The 22826-nt window shown below is 39.0% G+C and overlaps 1 pseudogene; it reads left to right on the top strand.

Moving 5' to 3' along the window:
• Nucleotides 1-2431: 2431 nt before the first annotated feature.
• Nucleotides 2432-13549, top strand: LOC132654387 (immunoglobulin kappa variable 4-1-like; annotated as a pseudogene).
• Nucleotides 13550-22826: the final 9277 nt, after the last annotated feature.

Here is a 22826-nt window from a genome sequence, read left to right as displayed (position 1 = left end):
CTCCTTGCCCATTTCCAAGTCCACTGCTAAGGGAGGTCCTTCTCCTCTTCCAGCTGACCCTAGTTTATCAGGTATCTTCAGGACTGGCAGCAAAGTCCTTCTTTGTGGCCTAGCAAGACAGTTCCTCCCTCGAGGGGGGGAAGTAAAGGAGCCAGACATTAAGTTCATGTCAGAAATAGTTTCTGTTCCCCTTACTAGAGAAACCCACTTGGTTATTGAGCTACCATGGGCTACCTCTGAGCAGGGGTTCTAGCTTATATCTATACATGGTCATTGCCTGAAGAAACAGTCTCAGAGATTGTCCCCATGCCCTGATATATTTTGTCCTTTTGAAGCTCCTGTCCTCTACTGGTCATATTAACTCCCCCTTTTAAGGTATGATTCCCTGTACTCTGCTGAAGGTTTGGTTATGAGTTTCTGCATCTGTCCTCTGTGGTAGGCTCCTGTCCTGTTACTTGTTTTCTCTTACTTCCCATATCCATCCCATTTATCTTTTTAAGTGAGGATTGGTCATCTTACTCCCAGTCCTCTTTTTTTTATCTTCTTTAGGTGTACATATTTTAGTATGTTTATCCTATCTTATAGGTCCATATAAGTGAGTATATACCATGTCTGTCTTTCTGCTCCTGGGATACCTCACTAAGATGATCTTTTCCAGATCCCACCATTTGCCTGCAAATTTCATGATTTCCTTATTTTTCATTGCTGAGTAATATTCCATTGTGTAGATGTACCACAATTTCTGTGTCCGATCTTCAGTTGAGGGGCATCTTGGTTGTTTCCAGGTTCTGGCTGTTACAAATAAAGCTGCTACAAGCATGGTTGAGCAAATGTCCTTGTTATGGACTTGAGCATCTTTTGGAAATATGCCTGGGAGTGGTATAGCTGGATATGGAGCAAGCACTATTCCTAATTGTCTGAGAAAGCGCCAGATTGATTTCCAATGTGGTTGTACAAGTTTTCACTCCCACCAGCAATGAAGGAGGGTTCCCCTGACTCCACAACATCTCCCTGCTTTCTTTTATAGGTCTGTTTGCTTGGAAAATCATCTTCCAGTCCTTTACTCTCAGGTAATATTCATCTTTGTGACTTAGGTGTGTGTTTCTTGTATGCAACAAATTGATCAATCTTGTTAATGCCTCCATTCTGGTAGTCTGTGCATTTTTATCGGAGAGTTGAGTCCATTGATGTTTAGAGAGATTAATGACTAGTGACTGTTAGATCCATTTATTTTCATGTTGGTAGTGTGTTTGTGTTTTTGGACAGTTTTAGTTTTGCTATAGTGTGGTTATTTTTTTCTGTGTTTTCCTGGGTGTAATTAGCTTTCTTGGGTTGTATTTTTCCTCCTATTATATTCAGCAAGGCTTACTTTGTGAGCAGGTATTGTTTAAATTTGTTTTTGTCATTGAATATATTATTTTCTCCACCTGTTATGACTGAGAATTTTGCTGGGAATAGTAGTCTGGGCTGACACCTGTGTTCCCTTCGGGTCTGCCCGATATTTGTCTAGGCCCTTCCAGCTTTCATAGTTTCTGTTGTGAAGTCAGGTATGATTGGGTTTGGCATTATATGTTCCTTGGCCTTTTACCCTTGGAACTTTTAGACCAAACTTTTTAAGAAAGATTTCCTAGGGGGCTTTCAGAGAACTAGAATTTGTGATAGCAGAGTGAAGGCAACAGGTGACCGACCTTGTTTTAGCTGGAACAAAACAGGGCTCACATCTCAAAATCTATGTATGTGCTTACATACATTTGTACTTATGTATGTGTGTCATGTGTGTGCCATAACAAGAATTATAGATGACTTAGAATCATTGAACAATTCTTCGTAATCAAACGTGAGTGTTTTGTAAGAATGCTCATAACTACTGATCTGACTCTGTATTCCCAAACCTTTCTGTTTTAATATGTATTTCCTTTATCTGCTCTACGCTTTCTCTCCTCTCCACATTTCCAGTCTCTCTCCAATCCTGATTTCCTTCTCTTTCTCTCCATCCTCTCCATCATCTCCTTTCTCTCATCTACCCTTCTACTCCCCCCCCCCTTATTTTCCTTTCTTCTTTCTGCTTCTTCTGTTTCTTTCTGCTGTTGTTGATCAGGATGTTTACTGTTTCCTCAGGATTGTAATTAAAAGTTTTCTAGTATTATTTCTATTAAACTCACTGGCTTTCAATGTGTTTGATTTTTTCCGAAACCTCACATGTCTGCATCTCAATATTTTCAGATTGAGAACTCTAATTTGGCCCTTGCATGTCTTTGTTGACCATTCCACCCATTGACTGGTTTTCTCACAACCCAGTACCCTGGCTATTTACTTTCTCATTTGATGTCTGTTTTGCATAGGGCCTTACAAGACAGCCCATCTGCCCATATTTTATAAACCCGAATTTGCAGTGAGAACTGAAAAGCATCAGACAGCCTGGGCCACAAAGATGGAGTCACAGATCCAGGTCTTCTTATTCCTGCTTCTTTGGATGTCTGGTGAGAAATGAAAAGAGTATTAGAATATCACCAAAATAGTTCATTTGCAAAGAAACAGCTATTTACTATAGGAATCCGATTGTATGCAAGCAATGTCATTAGAAAAAGCATTTTTTGATCCCAACATTTGTATCAGAAATTCTTTGTGTGTATATGTGTATACTTATTGTCTGTTTCTGGTTGCAGGTGCTGAGGGGAACATTGTGATGACCCAGTCTCCTGAATTCATGTCCACATCTGTAGGAGACAGGATCACCCTAAGCTGCAAGTCCAGTCAGAGTGTGGGTACTGCTGTAGCTTGGTACCAGCAGAAACCAGGGCAATCCCCTAAACCTCTGATCTACTGGGCATCCAATCGATACACTGGGGTCCCTGATCGCTTCACAGGCAGTGGATATGGGACAGATTTCACTCTCTCCATCAGCAGTTGCAGGCTGAAGACCTGGCAGTTTACTACTGTCAGCAGAGTAGCAGCTCTCCTCCCATAGTGCTTCAGCCTCCAACACAAACCTCCATGAGAGTCTCAGCAGCTGCTTGCACCACACACAGTCCTTGGCCTTCACACTTCCCCCTCTGCTTGAGATCGGCTATGCATGACAAATTGATGTAAAGTTCAATAGAAAATAAATTAAGAGATAGGCTCCATTCTTCCATAGTTTTGACAACACTGGTGTATATAGATAAAAAGGAGATGACTTAAGAGATTTAGAAGTTGTGATGTTGCACTGAGAGGATATAGTACAAGCAAGAAGCATCAGTGAAGTGTACAGTGTCATGGTGGCTTTAGAAATCTCTTTGTTTTGCCTTCAGGCTATGATGAATTTGTATAAAAATAGTATAGCATTTAAAATCATTTACAAAGAATACATAATCATGAGATTATTAGTTTACATTAAGACTCCTCAAGCATTGGTAAATTATCTGTCAAGAAAATGGTCCATTTCACGTAGATTTTCAAATTTTATGGTATATAGGCTTTTGAAGTCAGACCTAATGAGTCTTTCAATTTCCTCAGTGCCCTCTGTGGTAGGCTCCTGTCCTATTCCCTGTTTTCTCCCCTTCTGATGTCCATACTGTCTGCCATTCTGAGTGAGGATTGATCATCTCACCCTGGGTCCTCCTTCTTGCTTAGCTTCTTTATGTGTACAGAGTTTAGTATGTTTATCCTATATTATAAATATAATATCCACTTATGAGTGAGTATATACCATGTGTGTCTTTCTGCTTCTGGGATACCTCACTCAGGATGATCTTTTCTAGTTCCTACCACTTGCCTGCAAATTTCATGATTTCCTTGTTTTTAATTATTTTTATTCCACTGTGTAAATGTACCACAATTTCTGTATCTATTCTTCAGTTGAGAGACATCTAGGTTGTTTCCAGGTTCTGGCTATTAAGAATAAAGCTGCTAGAAACATGGTTGAAAAAATGTCCTTTTGTGTACTTGAGCATATATTGGATATATGCCTAGGAGTGCTATAGCTGGATCTTGAGGAATTACTGTTCGTAATTGTCTGACAAAGCACCAGACTGATTTACAAGGTGGTTGTAAAAGTTCACATTCCCAATAACAAAGGCAGAGGAGTCTCTCTTCTCCACATCCTCTCCAGAATGCCTTGTCACTTGAGTTTCTCTTTAATTATACTTTATTTACTTTATATCCCCACTCTAGTTCCCCCCCTCCTCCCCTCCCAATGCCTTCCTTCCTCTCCCTTCTCCACACACTCCCCTACCCAAGTCGACTGGTAGGGGAGGGTTTCTTTTTCTTCCTTCTGATCCTAGTCTGTTAGGGTTCATCAGGAGTGGCTGCATTGTCTTCCTCTGTGGCCTGGTAAGGCTGCTCCCCACTCAGGGGGAGGTCATCAAAGAGTAGGCCAATCAGTTTATGTAAGAAGCAGTCCCTGTTCCCATTACTATGGGACACTGAACAGCCATAGGCTACATCTGTGCAGGGGTTCTAGGTTATCTCCATGCATGGTACTTGGTTGGAGTATCAAACTCTGGAAAGACCTCTGTGTTCAAATTTTCTGGTACTCTTGCTCTACTTGGAGAGTTCTTGTCCTCTCCAGATCTTACTATTTCCCCCTTCTTTCATAAGGTTCCATGAACTCTGCCCAAGAGTTAGCCATAAGTCTAAGCATCTGCTTTGATAGTCTGCATGGGAAAGCCTTTCAGAGGCCCTCTGTGGCAGGTTCCTAACCTGTTTCCTGTTTTCTTCTTCTTCTGATGTCCATTCTCTTTGCCTTTCAGGATGGGCATTGAGCATTTTAGTCAGGGCCCTTCCTCTTGATAGTTTCCTTAGATGTACATATTTTAGTAGGTTTATCCTATATTATATGTCTATATGAGTGAGTATATACCATGTGTGTCTTTCTGCTTCTGGGAAAGCTCACTCAGGATGATCGTTTTCAGATCCCACGATTTTCCTGCAAATTTCATGATTCCCTTGTTTTTCATTGCTGTATAATATTCCATTGTGTAGATATAGCACAATTTCTGTATCCATTCTTCAGTCGAAGGGCACTGAGTTGTTTCCAGATTCTGGCTATTACAAATAAAGCTGCTACAATAATGGTTGAGCAAATGTCCTTGTTGTGTACTTGAGCCTCTTTTGGTTATATGGTTAAGAGTGGTATAGCTGGGTCTTGAGGATGTGCTATTCCTTGTTGTCTGAGAAAGCACCAGATAGATTTCCAGAGGGATTGTACCAGTTTACATCCTCACCAGCAGTGGAGGAGGGTTCCCCTTTCTCCAGAACCTCTCCAGCATGTGTTGTCACTTGAGGTTTTGAGCTTGGCCATTCTAAAGGGTATAAGGTGAAATCTCAGGGTCGTTTTGATTTGCATTTCCCTGATGGCTAATGACATTGAGCATTTCTTTAAGTGTTTCTCTGCCACTTGATATTCCTCTATCGAGAATTCTCTGTATAGCTCTGTTCCCCATTTTTTTAATTGGATTACTTCATTTGTTGCTCTTCAACTTCTTTAGTTCTTTATGTATACTGGATATTAGCCCTCTGTCAGATAGAGTGTTGGTAAAGATTCTTTCCCAATCTGTAGGCAGTCGTTTTGTTTTGAGGACAGTGTCCTTTGCTTTACAGAAGCTTTTGAGTTTCATGAGGTCCCATTTATTGATTGTTGCTCTTAGAGCCTGTGCTGTTGGTGTTCTGTTCAAGAAGTTATCTCCTGTACCAATGAGTTCTAGGGTCTCCTTCACTTTTTCTTCTAACCGATTTCATGTGTCTGGTTTTATGTTGAGGTCTTTGATCCATTTGGACTTTAGTTTTGTGCAGGGGGATAAGTGTGGATCTATTTTCATTTTTCTACATGTAGGCATCCAGTTAGACCAGCACCATTTGTTAAAGATGCTATCTATTTTTCCATTGTATGGTTTTGGCATCTTTGCCAAAAATCAGGTGTCCATATTTGTGTGGGTTTATTTCTGTGTCTTCTGGTCAGTTCCATTGATCCAGCAGTCTGTTTCTATGCCAATACCATGCAGTTTTTATTACTGTTGCTCTATAGTACAGCTTGAGATCAGGGATGGCAACACCTCCAGAATATCATGTATTGTAGAGAATTGTTTTAGCAACTCTGCATTTCTTGTTCTTCCATATGAAGTTGAGAATTTTTCTTTCCAGGTCTGTAAATTATTGTGTTGGTAATTTGATGGGAATTACATTGAATTTGTAGATTGCCTTTGGTAAGATGGCCATTTTTACTATGTTAATCCTGCCAAGCCATGAGCATGGGAGATCTTTCCATCTTCTCATATCTTCTTCTAATTCTTTCTTCAGAGACTTGAATTTTTTTTCATACAAGTCTTTCACTTGCTTGGTTAGGGTTACACCAAGGTACTTTATGTCTTTTGTGGCTATTGTGAAGTGTTTCCTCAATTTCTTTCTCAGCCCTTTGTCTTCTGTATACAGGAGGGCTACTGAATTTTTTGAGTTAGTTTTGTATCCTGCCACCTGATGAACCTGTTTATCAGCTGTTTTAGTTCCCTGGTAGAATTTTTGGGGTCAGTCAGGTATACTATCTTGTCATCTGCAAATAATGATACTTTGACTTCTTCCTTTCTGATTTGTATCCCCTTGATCTCCTTCAGTTGTCTTATTGCTCTAGCAAGGACTTCCAGAACTATGTCGAAGAGACAAGGAGAGAGTGGGCAGCCTTGCCTTGTCCCTGACTTCAGTGGGATTGCTTTAAGTTTCTTTCCATTTAGTTTGATGTTGGCTATAGGCTTGCTGTATATTGCCTTTACTGTTTTTAGATATGTGCCTTGTATCGCTGATCTCTCCAAGACTTTAAACATGAATGGATGTTGGATTTTGTCAAATGCTTTTTCAGCATGTAGGGAGATTATCGTGTTGTTGTTGTTTTTTTTTTCTTTCAGTTTGTTTATATGGTCTATCACATTGATGGTTTTCTGTATATTGAACCTCCATTGCATACCTGGGATGAAACTTATTTGGTCATAGTGGATGATATCTTTAATGTCATCTTGTATTTGGTTTGCAAGTATTTTGTTGGGGATTTTGTATCAATGTTAATAAAAGGAGACTGGCCTGAAATTTTCTTTCTTTGTTGGGTCTTTGTGAGGTTCATGTACCAAGGTGACTGTGGCTTCATAGAATGAGTTTCTTAGTGTTCCTTCCATTTCTATTTTGTAGAATATTTGAAGATAATTGGAGTTAGCTTTTCTTTGAAATTCTGGCAGAATACTGCCCTGAAACCATATGGTTCTGGGCTTTTTTGGATGGGAGACTTTGGATGACTGTTTCTATTTCCTTAGGGGATATAAGACTATTTAATTGATTTACCTGGTCTTGATTCAGCTTTGGTAAGTGGAATCAATCAAGAAAATTGTTCATTTCATTTAAATTTTCAAATTTTGTGGCATATAGACTTTTGAAGTAAGTCCAAATGATTGTTTAGATTTCCTCAGCGTCTGTTGTTATGTACCCCTTTTCATTTCTGATTTTGTTGATTTGAATAGTGTCTCTTTGCCATTTAGTTAGTTTGGCTAAGGGTTTATCCATCTTGTTGATTTTCTAAAAGAACCAGCTATTGGTTTCATTGATTCTTTGAATTGTTTTATTTATTTCTAATTTATTGATTCCAGCCCTGAGGTTGATTATTTCAGCCATCTACTACTCTTTGGTGTGTCTGCTTCTTTTTTTTTCCAGGCCTTTTAGGTGAACCATTAAGTCCCTGGCATGAGAGGTTTCAAATTTCTTCTTGTAGGCACTTAGTGCTATGAACTTTCCTGTTAGCACTGCTTTCATTGTGTCCCATAAGGTTCGGTATGTTGTGCCTTCATTTTCATTGAATTCTAGGAATAATTTGATTTCTTTCTTTATTTCTTCCCTGACCCAACTGTCATTATGTTGCAAGTTGTTTAGTTTCCCTGCATGTGTAGGCTTTTTGTTATTTCTGTTGTCGTTGAGATCCAGTTTTAGTCCATGTTGTTCAGATAGGATACCTGGGATTATTTCAGTATTTTTGTATCTATTGAGACTTGTTTTGTGACCAACTATATGGTCTATTTTGGAGAAGGTTCCATGAGTTTTTGAGAAGAAGGTAAATTCTTTTGTGTTTGGTTGTAAGATTTTGTAAATGTCTGTTAGGTCCATTTGATTCATGACCTCTGTTAGAGTCAACGTTTCTTTGTTTAACTTCTGATTTGTTGACCTGTCCTTTGTTGAGAGTGGGGTGTTGAATTCTCCCAGTATCAATGTGTGAGGATCTTTGTGTGGTTTCAGTTTTATTAATGTTTCTTTTACAAATGTGGGTGCTCTTGTGTTTAGGGCATATATGTTTAGAATTGTGGTGTCTTCTTGGTGGAATTTTCCTTTCATGAGTATGAAATATCCTTCCCCATCTCTTTTTTATTAATTTTGGATGAAAGTCTATTTTATTAGACTTTAGAATGGCTACTCCTACTTGCTTCTTGGGTCCATATGTTTGGAAAACCATTTTCCAGCCCTTTACTCTCAGGTAATGTCTGTCTTTGTGACTTAGGTGTGTTTCTTGTATGCAACAGATTGTTGGGTCTTGTTCACATATCCGTTCTGTTGGTGTGTGTCTTTTCCTTGGAGAGTTGAGTCCATTGATGTTAAGGGAGATTAATGACCAGTGGTCGTTAGATGCTTTGATTTTGCTGTTGGCTGAGGTAGTGTGTTGGTGTGTTTGGCTACTTTTGATTTTGCTATAGTGAGGTTATTTGTTTCCTGTGTTTTCCTGAAGGTGGTTAGCTTTCCTGGGTTCTATTCTTCCTTCTAGTATCTTCTGTAATGCTGGATTTGTGGGAAGGTATTGTTTGAATTTGTTTTTGTCAATGAATATCTTGTTTTCTCCATCTATGATGACTGAGAGTTTTGCTGTATATATTAACCTGGGCTGATGACATCTGAGTTCTCTTAGGTTCTGCATTATATCAGTCCAGGCCCTTCTTCCTTTCATAGTCTCTGTTGAGAAATCACGTGTGATTCTGATAGGTTTGCCTTTTTCCCTTCCAGCTTTCAGTATTTTTTCTTTGTTCTGTATACTTACTGTTTTGATTATTATGTGGCAGGAGGATTTTTTTTTCTGGTTGTAGGTAATCTTATGAAAGAACGGGGAGATAGGAAACCCTGGAGGGGGCAGGAGTTCAAAAAGGAGACCAAAAGGGCCACTATATCTGAGTCCTGGGAGCCCTGCAGAGACTGATACCCCAAGCAAGGAAAATGCATGGAGAGGACCTAAAACTCTGGCTCAGATGTAGCCCATAGACTCAGTCTCCAAGTGGGTTTCCTAATAAGGGGAACAGGGGCTTTCTCTGGCTGACCTCAGTGACAGGATTTCTGATAACTTCCCTCTGGGGGATGCAATCTTGCCAGGCCACAGAGGAAGACAATGCTAAATAGTCCTTATGAGACCTGATATGCTAGTGTCAAATAGAAGGGGAGGAGGACCTCCCATATCAGTGGAGTAGGGGAAGGGCATACAGGGAGAAGATAAAGAGAGGGTGTGGTTGGGAGGAGATGAGGGAGGGGCTATAGCAGGGATACAAATTGAATAAATTGTAAAATGATAATAAGATTCCAAAATAAATGAGATATATTTAGCCCAATGGATGATAAACTGGGAAAGAGCCTACAACATAATTACATAGGGGTTGATTGTTTGAATAGAAAGTCTATATCAGTGACAATAAGATCAACAACTGATAAAGAGGATCTAAGGAAACATAAATAAATTTGTAAAGCATAGAAACACCACCAATTAGTAAAGCAGTATCCTTTAGAATAGCAAAAGATACATATCCAATAGAAAAGTAAATGACATCCAATATATGTGAAAAATTAAGAAAGTATGTACCAACAAATCAAGCAGTCTAGTTAAAAATAGAGTAATACCCAAATAAAGAATACTCAAAAGAGGAAACTCAAGTGGGAGAAACAGTAAAAGAAATCTTCAACATCTTTAGTCATCGGGAAATGCAAATTAATTGTACTGTGAGATCCCATCTTGTACCTGTCAGAATGGCTTAGATCAAGTAACAATTCATACCGATGAAGAATGTAGGTCACAGGGAACAATTTTCTTTTGCTGGTGGGAGTGAAAACGTGTATAGCCACTGTGGAAATCACTATGGTGGTTCTTCAGAAAAACTGGAATCTATCTACCTCAAGAACCAGCTATAGACTTTTGGGTGTATACCTAAAGGACACTCCATCCTATCACAAGGAAATTAGAAGAACCATGTTCTCTGTGGCTTTCTTCATTATAGCCAATTTCTGGAAAAAAAACAGCTGTCCCTAAATTGATGAATAGATATAGGAGTTGTGGTACATTTACACAATCGAGTATGATTCAGTTATTTACATAATGACAACATAGAACCTGTGGAAGCAGCCAACCAGTGTTTCATTTGATTTAAGGCCCACTTCCCAAGATATAACCCATACCCAACACTGTTAGCGTAACCAAGAACTAAACTATACAGCGCACATAATGAGGGTAAAACCATAAAAGTATCAATACAATGGCTTCAAATGATATTCTGCTCTACTCATAGATCTGTCCTTTATCCACTAATCATCAGAGAGGCTTTCTCCAGCAGCAGATGTGAAGAGATGCAGAGAACCACGGTCAGACAATATTCAAAGAGAGTATTACTGGGAGGTCTTTGTCAAACATGTTTACTCAAATATCAGGGCATCTGAAGAACTTTGTGAGAGCCAGTGTTGGTGGAGGACACTAGGAAAAGAAGGCCCTGTGAATCAACTAAGCAATGACCATATGAGCTCACAAAGACCAAAAGGGAAAACATGGCACCTACAAGTGCCTGAGTTATTTCCTATGTGTATGTATACAGCTTTTATCTTAGAAATTTTATGTTACTCCTACTGTAATAATGAGTGAGTCAGACTCTTGTGTCTGTGCTAGGGATATTTTTCCTCCTGTTTTGTTCTGATATCGAACTTCGATATGATGGTTTTGCTTCATCTTATTATATATTATTTTGTGATGTCTGGTTGTTATCTCTTAGAAACCTATTTTCTTTTATCTAATAAGAGACAGAAAGTGTGGATCCTGAGGTAAGGAGTAGAGGGAGGGGAAAATATAATCAGGTATATTGTCTAGGAGGAGAATCTATTTTCAATAAAAAAACTAAAAATAAATATATAAACAACCTGCTCAAAAGTTGGTTAATTGTAATTTAAATGGTGTTTGGTCTCTCCTGGCGGATTTCACTCTAAGAGTTTCAGCACAAATCCTGATCATCTCAAAGTTGAACAGAAGAAGTATGGAAAGCAGCCCAACCCTAGAGCTTATACAGTGCCTGCTTTCCTTCCTCTTTGATCTCTCCTAGTATCAGGAGCATTACCACTCCAGGCTAGCCAGCAGGAACCTCATTTTGAGAATGAAAGGCAATGAGATAGAAGGCAAGAGTAGAACTGAGCTTTCATTTAAACTTTGAAGAGAAGTGTGGGAAACTATGGGAAATGTGCAAATTGTCCAGTGGGCAAAGTGATATGGAGAGAACTAAGGGGAGGGTGGGCAGCCTATTAGGTGAGGCACTGGTATAAATTGCCTTCTATCTTTGCATGGGCAGGTGACAGTGGTGAAGCAAGGAGCACTGTAGCTCATTGCTGCCCATGCCTAGTATGTCAGCAGCATCTCAGGTCACGGGCTTGGTGAGAAGATGGCATCCATATCAATCTCTGATATTTTAAGAGCATGTGGTACATTGATTTCCCTTATCTTGAGTAATAAGTAGCTATTAATATAGCATTTCACCAACCTTGAGTCTGGTTCTCTACATGAGTAGGGATGGAGCATGAGGGATCTCTTTTCGGGGCCTTTCAAAGTCTAAACTGAATGGCTGTTAGGTAAGATGTATTATTTTTGTTTGCTTCTCATCATGGTTCTTTTTTGTTGATAGTTGGTATTGGAGACTACTCCTATTTATATCATGTGTCTTTCTGATCTGTTTCTTTTTGTCTGATTGTATGTTATAAGGGGTCCTCTGATTTGTTCAGATCCACTGATATAACCTGCCTCTCTAGAGGTACTCCTTTGTAATGTAGCTGCTGAATCCCTTTAGAGACATGCACCTTGCTGCTTAACCACACACACTGAGGTTAGTGTGTTGACTGCAGAGTCAGGATTATTTGGGTTACCTAAACAGAGAGTTTAACATCAGAATAATACTGATCGTGTGCCAATCGCATTTATGAAAATGGGTATTATTCAGAACTTACATTGAAAATTTATATTTGAAAATTTCATGCATGTATATATCCAATTTTGAGCATTTCACTTCCATTCCCTTTACTCTTCCTCCCCTATATCCTGGTGAACAAGTTTTTCCCAAACCAATGATTTTTCAAGTTGCTGTTCTTTACTTTGTCTTCTGATTCTTTCCTGGAAAATGGGCTACACTTTTTAAGAAAATGACTCCCTACTTTCTTCTTTTCAATTCTTACTTACTCATTGACTTTCATTGAAGAATAAGGCCACATTGACCCCTTCCCCTTGCATGAGGAAATGGTGCTGAGTCAAGTCTGGTACAAATTACTACTGTGGCAGTTTGCTCATAAGAACAACAGACAAGTTATTCCCACAAGGCCCTGTCTCACAGCCCTTGTTCACAGTGTCTGGTCTATATATAGATCCTGTCTATTCTCCGTGGACATCCCTGAGATTTGGGGTGAGAGACATTCCCTTTAGGATGACTACTCCACAGTCACATGTTCTCTGTACTTTGACCAATTGTGAGCCTCTGTCTTATCAACTTTCTACTGTAAAATGAGGCTGTTAAGATGAATGGTAAGAATAGCATGAATATATAGGCTCAAATAAAAGTACACTGAAAGCACTTTAATGCCATATCCTTTCAGACAACAAATGAACAAGTGAACTGTGGTAAGTTTTTTCTTGTCCCCATGACTACCCACACATAGTCTCTTGAATAGGTTTGCATTACTGGTCCTTAACATTAATATCATTCTGTACGTTTCATATAATGATGGGAAAAACATCCTAAAAGTCCATGTGTAGACTCCTCTTCAGTTTGTCAGGCTGCAATACAACCCCCCTTTAGAGCTCAGCCTGTCAGCCGTCTGAAGCAGCTGCTTTCCTATGTCCACACAGAAATGATAATATTCTCCACATTTTCTCCTCTGTGTGTCAACATAACCTTAACTAAAATGTGTCCAGTGAAAACATGTCCTCACTGTGAACATTGTCTCACATGCTCTCATTGCACTTAGGATTAACTTCAAAATTCCTGAGAGATTTCCCAAATCAGACCGTGTCAGTCATATGCATAAGCTATGTTAACATCTTCCACAAGGATGAGCTTTCTCAGACCCTTTTCATTTAATATCTTCTTTTAAAACGAACACAGGGACCTTGCATGGCTAAAGGGATCTTCTTTGCACTTTTGAACTAACAAATCTGTTCTGTCAGGTCTGCTCTCAAGTAGCTGTTCCTGGAGAAGGCATCATTCCTATCCCCTTATTCCTGTGGCACACCGCACCAGCTCATCACTTTTCATCTTATTTTTTATCACCTTAGTTATTTTGTCTGATTGACAATACTAACTACTCTCTCGTCAAAGAAAAAGAATAGGAAATGTACTTGTTAACTTCCTTTGAATGACAACTTAAGTACATGGTAATGGAACTCTATGCAATGGGAGACAGAAGAATGTGTACATATATGTATATATACACACATATATATATATGTGTGCGTATATATGTATATAGATTCGAGATGGTATCTAGCCATGTTTCTGTGTCAAATAAACTATTTACCATAGGTTGCTGGCATACGCCAGTTTTTCCTCTGCCAGTATCCCAAATTCTCAGATTATAGGCACCCATCACCAAACGGTATAGATGTGTGACTCTTTTATTTTCTGATTTAAATATATTTTTATTTTTATTAATTACAATTTATTTACTTTGTATCCACCTGTAGCTCCCTCCCTCTTCCCCTGCCATTCCTACATTCCCTTCTCCTTCTCCACTCATGCCCCTCTCCCAGTCCACTGATAGGGGTGGCTTTACTCACCTACTTTCAGATCCCAGTCTATCAGATCTCATCAGGAGTGGCTGCATTGTCTCCCTTTGTTTCCTGGTAAGGCTGTCCCCACCTTGGGGAAAGGTGATCAAAGAGCAAGCCAATCAGTTCATGTCAGAGACAGTCCCTATTCCCATTACTATGGAACCCACTTGGACATAGAACTGCCATGGATTACATCTGTGCAGGGGTTCTAGGTTATCTCCATGAATGGCACTTGATTGGAGCATCAGTCTCAGAAAAGACCAGTGACTAGATTTTTTGTTTCTGTTGCTCTCCTTGTGGAGCTCCCATCTTCTCCGTGTCTTACTATTTCCAACTTCTTTCAAAAAATTCCCTCCAATCTCCCCAAAGTTTGGCCATAAGTCTTAGCATCTGCTTTGATACCCTGAAGGGTAGAGTTCCTCAGAGGTCCTCTGTGGCAGGATCTTGTCCTGTTCCCTGTTTTCTCCCTCTTCTGAAGTCCATCCTCTTTGCCTTTTTGAATGGGGATTGAGCAACTTAGCCAGAGTCCTCCCTCTTGATTAGTTTCTTTAGGTGTACAGATTTTAACATGTTTGTCCTATATTATGTGTCTAATATTCACTTATGGGTGAGTATATACCATGTGTTACTTTCTGCTTCTGGGATACCTCACTCAGGATGATCTTTTCCAGTTCCCACCATTTACCTGCAAATTTTTCATGATTTCCTTGTTTTTTGTTTTTTTTGTTTTGTTTTTGTTTGTTTGTTTGTTTTGGTTTTTTTGGAGTAATACTCCATTGTGTAGATGTACCACAATTTCTGTATCCATTCCTCAACTGAAGGGCATCTGGGTTGTTTCTAGCTTTTTTGGGGGGAGCAGCATTACCAGGCCAGAGAAGAAAACGATGCAGGCACTCCTGATGAGACCTGAGAGACTAGGATCAGAAGACAGGAGAGGAAGACCTCCCCTATCAGTGGATTTGGGGAGGGGCATGTGTGGAGAAAGGAGGGAGGGTGCGATAGGAAGGGGAAGAGGGAGGAGTTTATGGGGGGATACAAAGTAAATAAAGTGTAACTAATAAAATTAAAATAAAAATATTTATGAAAAAAGAATGAAGCTGCTAGAAACATGGTTGAGCAAATGTGCTTCTTGTATACATGAGCATATTTTGGATATATGCTTAGGAGTGGCATAACTGAATCTTGAGGAAGCACTATACCTAGTTGTCTAAGAAATTTCCAGACTGATTTCAAGAGTGGTTGCACAAGTTTACATTTCCACCAGCAATGGAGGAAGGTTCCCCTTTCTCCACATCATGTCCAGCATGTGTTGTCACTTGAGTTTCTGATCTTAGCCATTCTGATGGGTGTAAGGTGAAATCTCAGGGTCATTTTGATTTACATTTCCCTGATGCCTAAGGATGTTGAACATTTTAATAATTCCTAGTGTTTTAATTGAAAGGTTTTTTTTAAAATTTTTCATCAATTACACTTTATTCATTCTGCATCCCCCCATAAGCCCCTCCCTCCTCCCCTCCCAATCCCACCCTCCCTCCTCCCTCTGCTTGCATGCCACTCCCCAAGTCCACTAATGTTGAACATTTTTTAAATTGTTTTTTCGCCATTCAATATTCCTCTTTTGAGAATTCTGTTTTTAACTCTGTATCTCATTTTTTAATTGGATTACTTGATTTGTTGCTGTTTAGCTTCCTGAGTTCTTTATATAGTCTGGACATTAGACCTCTCTGTCAGATATAGGGTTGGTGAAGGTCCTTTCTGTAGGCAGTCTTTTTGTTCTGACGACAGTGTCCTTTGCTTTTCAGAGCTTTTCAGCTTCATGAGCTACCATTGATTATTGCTCTTAGAGCCTGTGCTGTTGGTGTTCTGTTCAGGAAGTTGTCTCCTGTGCCAATGAGTTTGAGGCTCTTCCCAAACTTTTCTTCTATCAGGTTTAATGTGTCTGGTTTTACATTGTGGTCTTTGATCCACTTGGACTTTAGTTTTGAGCAGGGTGATAAGTATGGATCTATTTGCATTTTTCTACGTATAGATATACAGTTAGATATCCAGCACTGTTTTTTGAGGATGTTGTCTTTTTTCTACTGTATGGTTTTGGAATTTTTATTAAAGATCAGGTGTCCATAAGTGTGTGGGTTTATTTCAGGGTCTTTTATTCAATTCCATTGATCCATCACACAGTTTCTATGCTACTACCATGCACTTTTTAGTATTGCTTTAGAGTATAGCTTGAGATCAGAAATGGAGTTGCTTCCTGAAGGTCTTTTATTGTAGAGGATTGTTTTAGCCATTTTGGTTTTTTTTTTTTTTTGTTTTTCCATATGAAGTTGAGAATTTTTATTTTATGGTTTGTAAAGAATTGTGTTGGTAATTTGATGGGAATTGCATTGAATCTGTAGATTACCTTTGGTTAGATGGACATTTTTCACTATGTTAATCCTGCGAAGCCATGAGCATAGAAGATCTTTCCATCTTCTGATATCTTCCTCTAATTCTTTCTTCAGAAACTTGAATTTTTTTTATACAATCATCAACTTGCTTGGTTAAGGTCACACCAAGGTACTTTATGTTATTATTGGCTATTGTGAAGGATGTTGTTTCTTAGCCTTTTTGTCTTTTGTATACAGTAGGACTACTGATTTTTTTTGTGTTAATTTTGTATCCAGTCACTTTTCTGAAGGTGTTTGTCAGCTGTAGGAGTTGCCTGGTAGAATTCTTGATGTCAGTGATGTATACTATCATATCTTCTGCAAATAGTGATACTTTGGCTTTTTCCTTTCCAATTTGTATCTCCTTGATCTCCTTTAATTGTCTTATTTCTCTAGCAAGGACTGCAAGACCTATGTTGAAGAGATATGGAGAGAATGGGCAGACTTGCCTTGTTCCTGATTTCAGTGGGATTGCTTTAAGTTTCTCTTTGTTTGATGTTGGCTATAGGCTTGCTGTATCTTGCCTTTACTATATTCAGGTATGTGCCTTGTATCCCTGATCTCTCCAAGACTTTAAACATAAATGGTGTTGGATTTTGTCAAATGCTTTTTTTGGCATTTAAGGAGATTGTCTTGTGGGTTTTTTTCTTTCAATTTGTTTATATGGTGGATCACATTGATGGATTTCTGTATATTGAATCATTCCTGTATACCTGGGATGAAGCCTACTTGGTCATAGTGGATCATATCTTTGATGTGTTCTTGGATTTAGTTTGCAAGTATTTTGTTGAATATTTTTGTATCAATGTTCATAGGGAGATTGCTCTGAAATTCTCTCTGTTTGTTGGGCTTTTGTGAGATTTAGGTATCAAGGTGACTGTGGCTTTATATACTGAGTTTGGTAGTGTTCCTTCTGTTTGTATTTTGTGAAATAGTTTGAAGAGTATTGGTGTTAGCTCATCTTTGAAGGTCTGGTAGAATTCTGTGCTGAAACCATCTGGTCCTGTGCTTTTTATGGATGGGATACTTTTGATGACGGCTTCTATTTTCTTAAGGGATATAGTATTATTTAATTGATTTACATGGTCTTGATTCAACTTTAGTAAGTGGAATCTGTCAAGAAAACTGTTCATTTCATTTAGATTTTCAAATTTTGTGGCATACATGCTTTTGAATAAGGCCTAATGATTGTTTGGATTTCCTTAGTGTCTGTTGTTGTGTTCCTTTTTCATTTCTGATTCTGTTGTTTTGGATAAGTGTCTCTGGGCCTTTTAGTTAGTGTGGCTAAGGGTTTGTCTATCTTGTTGATTTTCTCCGAGAAGCAGCTCTGGTCTCAATGATTCTTGACTTGTTTTATTTGTTTCTAATTTATTGATTTCAGCCCTGAGTTTGATTATTTCCAGCTGTCTACTCCTCTTGGATATGCCTGCTTCTTTTTTTCTAGGGCTTTTAGGTGAGTTTTAAAATTGCTTGAATGAGATATTTCAATTTTTTTTGAAGGCACTTAGTGCTATGAACTTTCCTCTTTGCAGTGCTTTCATCGTGTCCCATATGTTTGGGTATGTTGCCTCTTCATTTGTATTGAATTCTAGGAAAACTTATATTTCTTTATTTCTTCCCTGACACAGCAGTCATTGAGTAGTGAGTTGTTCAGTTTACATGTGTGTAGGCATTTTGCCATTTCTGTTTTTGTTGAGGTTCAGGTTTATTCCACGGTCGTCAGATAGGATACAAGGGAATTTTTTCAATCTTGAATCTGTTGAGGCTCGTTTTGTGACCAACTATATGATCTATTTTTGAGAAGGTTCCATGAGGTGCTAAGAAGAAGGTAAATTCTTTTGTGTTTGAGTAAAAGGTTCTGCAGATGTCTGTTAGGTCCATTTGATTCATGACCTCTGTCAAAGTCATTGATTCTTTGTTTAATTTCTGTCATGTTGACCTGTCCATTGTTGAGAGTGGGGTGTTGAACTCTCCCACTATGAATGTGTGGGGAATATATGTGTGGTTTCAGTTTTATCAATGTTTCTTTTACAAATGTTAGTGCTCTTGTATTTGGGGCATAGATGTCCAGAAATGTAATGTCTTCTTGGTGAAGTTTTCCTTTCATGAGTATAAAATGACCTTCCCCATTTCTTTTGATTAATTTTTGTTGAATATATATTTATCAGATATTAGAATGGCTACTCCTGCTTGCTTCTTGGGTCCCTTTGCTTGGAAAACTCTTTTCCAGGCCTTTATTCTCAGGTAATGTCCATCTTTGTGATTTAGGTGTGTTTCTTGTATGAAACAGATTGTTGGATCTTGTTTGCATATCTATTCTGTTAGCCTGTTTCTTTTTATTGGAGTGTTGAGTCCATTGATGTTGAGGGAGATTAATGACCAGTGGTAGTTAGATGCTTTGATTTTGCTGTTGGCTGTGGTAGTATGTGTGCTTGCCTATTTTTAGTTTTGCTGTAGTGAGGTCATTCCTTTCCCTTTTGTTTTTTTTCCTGAATGTACTTAGTTTTCCTGGGTTGTATTTTTCCTTTCAGTATCTTCTGTAAGGCTGGATTTGTGTGTAGGTATTGTTTAAATTTGTTTTTGTCATTGAATATCTTGTTTTTTCCATCTATGATGACTGAGAGTTTTGCTGGGTATAGTAGCCTTGGATGACATCTGAGTTCTTTTAGGGTCTGCATGATATTTGTCAAGTCTCTTCTGGTTTTCATAGTCTCTGTTGAGAAGTCAGGTGTGATTCTGATGGGTTTGCCTTTATATGTTACTTGGCCTTTTTCCCTTGCAGCTTTTAGATTTTTTTCTTTGTTCTTTATACTTACTGTTTTGATTATTATGTGGTGAGAGGATTTTGTTTTCTGGTCTAATTTATTAGGGGTTCCATAGGGCTCTTGTGTTCTGCTAGGCCTCTCCTTTAAGTTGGGGAAATTTTCTTCTATGATTTTGTTGAAAATATTTTGTCAGACTTGGAGGAGGGAACCTTCTTATTCCTCTATTTCTATTATTCTTAGGTTTTGTCTTTTCATATTGCCTTTGATTTCTTGGATGTTCTGCTTCAGGATTTTTTGGATTTAACATTTTCTTTGATGGATACATCAATTTCTTCCATTGTATCTTCCACACCTGAGATTCTTTCTTCCATTTCTTGCAGTCTGTTGGTTATGCTTACCTCTGTAATTCCTGTTTTCTTCTCTAAATTCTTCTTGTCCATGATTTCCTTTATTTGTGTTTTCTTTAATTTTTCTAATTCTGTCTTCAGATCTTGAGCCATTTTTTTTTGATTACCTTCATCTGTCTGGTTGCATTTTCCTGATTTTCCTTTAGTTCCTTCAGCTGTTTATTTGAACATTCCTCTGTTTCTTTTATTTCTTTCAGTGATTTAATTATTTCCTCTCTGAAGGCCACAAACTGTTTGGGTGCATCTTCTTGTATTTCTTTACAGATGGCCATAATCTCTTTGTTTTTATCTTCCTGTACTTATTTATGGTTGACCATTATCTGTTTTTCTTTGTCTTCCTCCATTTCTTTAAGGATGGCTATAATCTGTTTGACTTTATCTTCTTCTAATTCTTTATGTATTTTATTTGTTTCCTCTATTGTCCTCTTTATCAGCATAGATGTAAGGTCATTATCTTGAATTTCAATTATGCTGGGGTGTCCAGGACTGCTTGCTCCTGGATAACTGGTTTCTGGAGATGTCACATTGCTCTGACATTTGTTGGTTGAGCTTTTAGGCTGGCTTCCACCATTTTGGCTATCTTAGGTGTTGGCTGTTAGTTTTTAGTGCTTCCAGGAATTCTGGGATGGGGAGAATCCCCTTGACAGGAACTCCCCTGCTAAGACCATACCCATATGGTCACTGAATGGCAGGTATTTCTTAGGAACTGCCATTGCTCACCTTAGGCATATAGAACTGAGCAGCAATTTTGGTCTTTGTTAGTCAGAGATCTCTCCTCTCACCCATAGAAGTCCAGGAGACAGCTGCCCTTCTGCTGGGTTTCTCCCTTTGAATTTAGTGAACTGTGCTTTTGTTACACTGTTTTCCAGGCACTGCCCTCTTGAAGGACTTGCTGAATCCCTAGCTGTGGGGTTTTCTCCTGACAGGGAAACTCAGTTTTTGGTGCCCTGGGACCTACATCCCTGTTTGGGATGGTGAGTCAGAGCATAGCCATTCTCTGGGCTGGCAGGTGAGGCCACTGTTCTGGGCCAGAGGCTGTGTGCCCCCTTCTGGACTGGTGGTTGTGAGTCCCTGCTCTGGGCTGAAGGATGAGGGCTCCTCTCTGGGCTGGCTGCTGAGGCCCCTGCTCTTAGCAGGAGGATGTACACCCTGCTTTGGGCCGGTGGCTGAGGACCCCACAATGGGATAGCTGCTGAGGGCCCCCATGTTGAGATGGTGGTTGTGGGTCCACTGGACCCTGGGACCTTAAAACTGCTGTATGTGACAATTTAAGTCCATAATGCTATAGGAGTAATATCTTAGGAAGATGGATAGGAATGCCAACCTAAACATTTTTTTTATCACTTGCCTCCCTACCACCAGCCATCCTGCTATAAAACCTAATGAGATTGGAAGTGATTATAAGTTAAAGTCACATCTATATACCAGAAGTTGTGAGATTCTAGATACACTATTGATTATGTGCATAAATTAAAACATTGTAATAGAAATTGGAGCTAACATAATTTCCACTGGTTACCTCTAGGAGGAGCTATGAACTGTAGGCTTCTTCTGGGGAGACCAAAGAAAAATAGTTTGTGGAGGAAACTGGTGGAAGTAGAGATTCTCCCTGGCCATGTCTGCAGCACAGAGGGTTACCATCAGCTGCAAAATCAGTGGTACCTACACAGCTCTCACAACCAGCTTTTTAGCCTGATTCCACGAAAATCAGAGAAAGACTGCCCATTTGTTCACCTGGATAACTCCCAGGCATCTTGACTGCTCCTCGATCTAGGACAGAGTTCAGTTTCAGCACCATCAGCATTCAGACTGAAGATGTGTCATTTTGTTACTGTGAAGGCTGTTGCAGTCTCCTCCTCAGTGCATTAGCCTGCAATACAGACACCTTTAGAGCTCAGCCAGATAGCCAGTGTCTGAACCAGAAAAATTTTATCTCTACACAGCCTGATAAGCAATCTCCTCTCTGTCCAAGGATCCACGAACCTTGTCTTACTCAAGTAGACTTGCAAGTCTCAAGGGCCAATGTGTCCTTTAATCTTTTATGAGAGGTACTACTTTGATTGAAGATTAAATCATTCTTTTCCACTTTTTTGTCTATTTTGATTATATGATTTTAAAGGTAATTTGACACAAAGTATTCTCATTTTTATGGCTGTGTTCATAAGCAGAATGAGTAGTTTAGAAATAACATTTTTATTTTCATATTAACTATATATATATATATATATAGTTACAGTTTGTTAACTTTGTATCCCTGCTAGATCCTGCTCCCTTTTTCCCTCCCAATGGCACCCTGATAGGGTCCACTGATAGGGGAGGACCTCCTCCCCTTTCACCTGATAGTGGTTTATCAGGTATCTTCAGGACTGGCTGCAAAGTCCTTCTCTGTTGCCTTGCAGGGCTGCTTCTCCCTTGGGGGTGGGTCAAAGAGCCCACCATAGAGTCCATGTCAGAAAAAGTCCCTGTTCCCCTTATTAGGGTACCCACTTGGATCCTGAGATACCAAAGGCTACATCTGAGCAGAGGTTCTAGGTTCCATCCCTACATGGTCCTTGATTGGAGAAACAGTCTCATAAAAGAACCCTGTGCCCCCAAATCCATACTCTTTAAATACATAATCTTTAAATTCCATTAATGACCTTATTTTTCTTTATTGAACTTCTGATTTTACATATGAATAAATTTTACCTATATATAAAATCCAGATTTCCCTCTCCTTTTTACGTCCATTCCTTCTTTCCTTTCTCTCACATACCCTTCCATTTTCCCCTTCTTTCTTTCCTTTCTCCTTTCTGCTTCTCCTGTTTCTTTCTGCTGTTGTTGATCATGATATTGTTTCCTTAGAATTGTAATCAAAGGTTTTCTAGTACTATTTCTATTAAACTCACTTGCTTTAAATGTTTTTTTTACTTTTAATAGAAGCCTGCCATGAGTGCATCTTGATATTTGCAGATTGAAAGTTTTAAGTTGGTCCTTCAGCTTCACTGTTTATTTATTCCCTAGTGATTGGTTACTTGCTATGATAATATTTTTGACTGTAGATATAACATGTGTTCTCTCACAACCCAGTATCCTGGCTATTTACTTTCGTATTTGATGACTAATTTGCATAGGTCTCTACAAGCCAGCCCAGCTGCCCATATTTTATAAACCAGGACTTTGCAGTGAGAACTGAAAAGCATCA

Source organism: Meriones unguiculatus, chromosome 5 (genome assembly GCF_030254825.1).
Source record: "Meriones unguiculatus strain TT.TT164.6M chromosome 5, Bangor_MerUng_6.1, whole genome shotgun sequence".
Taxonomy (NCBI): domain Eukaryota; kingdom Metazoa; phylum Chordata; class Mammalia; order Rodentia; family Muridae; genus Meriones; species Meriones unguiculatus.
The sequence above is the reverse complement of the archived record's forward strand: the minus strand, read 5'-3'. Positions and strand labels throughout refer to the sequence as shown.